Source organism: Notamacropus eugenii, chromosome 3, assembly GCF_028372415.1.
Source record: "Notamacropus eugenii isolate mMacEug1 chromosome 3, mMacEug1.pri_v2, whole genome shotgun sequence".
Classification (NCBI taxonomy): domain Eukaryota; kingdom Metazoa; phylum Chordata; class Mammalia; order Diprotodontia; family Macropodidae; genus Notamacropus; species Notamacropus eugenii.
Window position 1 is genome coordinate 290,086,695 of NC_092874.1, and position 5,786 is coordinate 290,092,480.

Sequence of the window (5,786 nt, forward strand, 5' to 3'; positions counted from 1 at the left end):
AAACTCAATAGCAAAAGCTTGTAATTTGACATAATTTGATGGTTTTAAAACATTCTTCTTATGTTTGAGTGTGCTTTCTGGAAATGGCTGAGTTTATAACAAATAAAATCCAACTTTGCTTTTTTTAGAGTCCGAATAGACCCATATGTGTGGTGCTATGGTTGACAAGTCGGTCAAACTCTGGGGGCCTCCCTTTCCTAACCTGTAAAATGGGCTAGTACCCATTCTGTCTGCTCCCCCAGGGTTCTTGTGAGGACCAAATGAAATATGGTAGGTGAGATGTTTTGTAAACTTTTTCAGCTCTAATTATGATAACCAAATTCCAGGAACTGGGATGGTGTCTATACATGCCTTCTTTGAACATGGCAATCAACGTCAGCCGGTGATTTCAAAGCTCTCAGCGCCTCCTCCTTCCCTGCATACATCACCCCATCTCCCCCCTCTCCCACGTACACTATGAATTAGGAGCTTACCTCTTAGGATAAATACTCTAGCTGAGGGGTGTTCCTGGGGTAGTAAAGTAGGAGATGGGAAGGATTTTATTTTATTTTTGAAGCCTGGTGTCCCTGACACAGCTTAGATCATAATCTTGCTGTTAATAAGTAATGGTTATCCTGACTGGGGTTAAGCTCCTTGGTATTTTCGTTCAAAGAAACATCTTGCCTTTTCTTATCCCATTTGCTTGGAATATCCTGCCAGGGTAAATTCCTCAGGTGTGTTAAAAGGGAAAAACCCTAAGGAGGATTTCCTCTAAGGGGCTCAGTGTTTGTTTTGCTTTGGGGTCCTCTTGAATGGAAACAACTGAGCCCCCTTCAGTCTGTCCACTGTTCATTTCTTTTTTTAAAAAAAAATTAAATTATATTTTGTTTTTTCCCAATGATACGCAAAGATAATCTCAAACATTCACTTAATTTTTTTTTGAGTTCTAAATTTTCTACCTCCCTCTCTCATCTCCTCCCTCCTCAAGATGGTAAAAATTTGCAATCAGTGCAACACATATTTCCATACACTGATCATTTCTGCGACCTGGCATCTCTCTCTTCTTTCTTGTCAGCCAGATGTGTGACTTATGGATAAATCACGTTATCTGATTTGTAGGCTCCTAGTTTCTCAACTATAAAAGTGAGGGATGGTATTGGTTCACAGGCTTAAAAAAATTACCTTAGAGATCATCCAATTGAATTCCTTGATTAAAGATGAGGAAACTGAGACTTTGAAAGGGGGCATGGATCGCAAGCTGGAAAAAGACCTTAAATGTCTGCTAATGATAATGGTGATGATGATAACAGTGGATAACATGTGATACTTTTAGGTTAGCAAAATATGTTTTCATATCTCATTTTATCAACGCATTAACCTGAGAAGATAAATGCAACCATTGCTTCCATTTTAAAGGTTTTGAAACTGAGGCAAATGGAGGTTGTGACTAACCCAAGGTCCTATAGTTAGTAAGTGTCTGGGGAAAGATTTGAACTGAATCCAAGTCCACTACTCATCTGGATGGGTGCTGCATCTTTCTTGTTGGGCAACTAGGCAAACTTCTCTTTTTACAGATGAGGAAACTGAGCCCCAGAGGAGAAAGGGACTTGTGCAGGGTCAGACATATAGACAGTGACAGGTTAGATTTGAACTCCCATCCAGTGATTCCTGTGGATAGAGTTCAGGGTTTAGAATCAAGAAGACCTGAGTTCAAATCCAGCCTCAGATACTTGCTAGCTGTGTGACTCTGGGCAAGTCACTTAATCCTGTCTGCCTGAGTTCCTTCACCTGTAAAATGATCTGGAGAAGGGAATGGTAGACCAGTACCTTTGCCAATGGGTCATGAAGAGTCGGATACAACTGAACAACCAGCAGGGACTCCAAATATGGTTTGGAAAGTGGTTTGCCAAGGTCACACAGCATGAAATCCTACAACAATTTGTACCATAGTCTTTCCAAATGTTTCGTTGTCGGTTTCTCTCACTGATTTCTCAGGTTCCTTCCTGCTCTCACACTCTACGGATCTATAGATCCACTCTCCTCTTTCCTTGGGCTGACAGACCTAATGGGTCACGTCCAGTTTTCTTGAGGGTCAAGAGAGATGAAAGTCACACAGGGAGTAAGGAGCAGAGGCACTATTTGAACCCAGGTCCTCTGACCCCCACCTACTATGTGTGCACTTTTTGCTATAACACATTGCTTCTGAATTTGGCATAAAAATACCTACTGTTTAACATGGCACTTTAAGGTTTGAAATGCACTTTACAAATATTATCTCATTTGAGTCTCACACCTACCCTGTGAGGTAGAGAATATTACCATACCTATTTTACAGATGAGGAAACTGAGGCAGAAGGTTAAGTGACTTTTTCGGGATCACATAGCTGGTAAGTGTCCGAGTCTGGGTTTGAATTCAGGTCTTTAGGACTCCCAGCCTAGTGCTGTATTCACTGGGTCCTCTAGCTGCCTTAGGGCTTAAACTCAAGAATTCACCTGCATACTCCTAGTTCCCTTAAAATCTAGCTAAAAAGAGATAGCCAGGACACTCTAAGTAACCCCTAGACATGTGCTTGGGAACATGGCTATTCACAGAAAAATAATAAATAATAGCTGACATTTATAGAATGCTTTGACCTTGGCAAAGTGTTTTACATACATACTCACTTGAGGCTCACTATTTTGTTAAGGTGGTAGTACAGACCTCATTATCCTCATTTCACAGATGAGTCTCTAAGAGGTCAAGTGACTTGGATATGGTTGCACAGGTAACAAGACTTGGATTGGAACTCAGGTGTCTCCAGTTAGCCACAGTATATTAGGCTGGGCTTGAAAGGCAGGAAATCAACCTTTGATGCCTGACTTTGTGACTGACTAGCTGTATGACCTTAGGCAAGTTACTGACCCTCTTTTGTGCCTTCGTTTCTCCTCAGGTACGAAATGAGGTAGTTGGAACAGATGAGTTCTCTAAGGTCTCCAGGACTTTAGGGCACCAAGGTCTAAATTCCTCATTTGTAAAGTGGGATTACAAGAAATAGCCTCACTGCTTTATAGAATTCCTATGAAGGTTGAATAATAAATGGATATTTATATAATGAGAAATAGGCTACATAATAATATATTATATAATATAAATATTATATATTATGTGTAACACAACATTATGTTACATTATGTATATATATAATGTATAGTACAAATATATTACTATATACTATATATACCATATATTCCTATATAGTATATATCATCTAGTACGTAATATATAAACATACTCTCTATTGTCATAGATAATATAAATATATAATCTATTGTTATATATAATATAGATACATTATACATTGTCATATATAAGTATAATTCATTACATAGAAAGTAAATGTGTAATATAATTAAAATACAATAATCAATGTATAACAATTTAATGTAATAATGATGATGAATGGATAATGAAAATGCTTATAAAACCACATGAACAGAACCAGACTAGGGGCTATGGTCACCTCGTTGGCCCATGAAATTTTTTCCTGGAGGAGGAATTGTAGAGATTAAAGCTGTTTCAATGATCTCTCCATTTCTATGGTTTCTGGGTTTGGGATTTAGCTAGGGGCTTGGTAGGAGGAGACCAACCTACAGGGCTAACCATAAAGGTAGGGGGCTGCCTCTACAGTATGATGAAAGGGAGCCCCCCCATATATGCCACCCCAGTTTGAGTCAGAATATTTTCTAGACATCTATCTGATCTTAGAAGTCAGCTTGTCCTTCAGCAGCCAAAGACAGTCTTTTATTATACAGTGACACAATAGGCTCAGAATAGTAGTGAAAACCCCTGAGAGGGAGAGAGAGAGAGAGAGCACAGTGCCATAAATTTACACTAATGGGTAAATGACTGATAGTGGGAGCTTTCCTGGGAGCAAGGTTTCCTTGAGGAGAAGAGAGCAGTGAGGAGAACGGTACAGCACCAGCCTGCAGATTAGGAGACCTTGATTTGAATCCTGGCTTAGATGGATTCTGTCCGTGTGACCTGGGGAAAGTCACTGTGTATCTCACCAGCCTCAGTTTCTTTTCTGTAAAATGGAATGAAGAATACTCCAATTTCATCAATAATAATATAGATAACATTAATATGACAATTTATATTAATATATGTGATTAATATAACATATTATAATAACAAAATAATTGTATTATTTACCTCACTGAGTTGTAAGAAAAGCCCTATGCAAACCCTAAAGCAGTATACAAATAGGAGGTGTAACGATCAGCATTATTATCTGAATGAGGCTTAATAATATGTGTATGATTGACCTCACAGAGTTGTAGGAAAAGCCCTTTATAAACTTCAGAGGAATATGCGAATGTGAGGTATGGTTATCATCATTGTCATCATTATGACTTGAAGCAGAGATCTGGGGGGTAGGAGGCTCACTCAGCCCCATTCCTGGGACTGGTCCCAGTCCTCTTCCTTTCTTTTCTACCTGCCTCAAATCAATCTGCTCTTCTAAGCTCAGATCAAATGGCCTCTCTTCCAGTGGCCTATCCCCTTCTTCCTAGTGTTCTCTCTCTCTCTCTCTCTCTCTCTCTCTCTGTCTGTCTCTTTCTGTCTCTCTCTCTCTCTCATTAGAGTCAATGAGCAGCCCATTGTTTAGGGTTTTCTTGACGAAGATACTGGATTGGTTTGCATTTCCTTCTCCAGTTCATTTTACAGATGAGGAAACTGAGGCAAACAGAGTGAAGTGACTTACTCAGGGTTACACAGCTAGTGTCTGAGACCAGATTTGAACTCAGGTCCTCCTGACTCTAGGCCTTGTGTTTTATCCACTTTGACTCCTAGATACCTTGCTTATCTCCCCTACTAGATTATAAATTCCTTGAAGGTAGAGGCTGAGCATTCTTTTTTTGTATCCCTTGTAGTTTCCTGAGCCCTGGACCTCAGTGTTTAACACTGAAATGGAAGCTTAAGAAATAACTCTGAAATGAATTCAGTGTACTTTTGCCCTAGACCCTTGTGGTCTGTGCCTTCCTCACTCCTGCTTTTCTTCCCTTGTAGTCTCGGGTCATCCAAAATACCTCTACTCTCTGGCTGCCTTCCTACTGATTGGGAGCCTTTAAAATCCCCAACTCTTCCCTTTGGCTCTGATTCCAACTGACTCTTTTTAAATAATCACTTTCTGCCAAGGGTGTTGTTGAGTCACTCTCTCTTACTTGAAACCCAGATTGTAAAGAGAAACCTTGTGATAAGGCAGCTCAAGAGAGATTATGAGAATATGGTATATTTATTATAAGAAGTATTATGATTATGAGAAGTATGGCATAGAGAGTGACTGTCAATAGCCAAGTCTCCAGTGGACTGAGGATGGAAGATAACACTTCCTTCTTGAAAGACCAATTATCTCTGAGAACCAACAAGGAAGTTTTTAGAGGTTCCTTCAGATTTCCACAATCAATAGGGAGGGCCCCTTTCTAATACAAATCATTTTAACCTCCGTGGTCCTCAGTTTTCTCTTCTGCCAAATGGGCTCAACTAGACAGCCCCCGTGGGTCTTCACAGCTCTAGATCTATGACCCTATGTCTAGGGGAATTTTCTTGGTGGTTGAAATCTCTTCTTTAGATATGAAGGAGAAAAAAAAAATATATGAAGGAGAAGCAAGACTTTGACACAAGAGCTGAAGTCTCAGACCTAGCACTTCTATGAAAAAAAAAATCATTTACCTAGGTAGAAGAATTGGTACTTAAAGGTGAGATGAAATGGGAACAATGCCAGGGCTGTTTGTAGTTAAACCCAGAACATTTGGGGAGACTTCTAGAC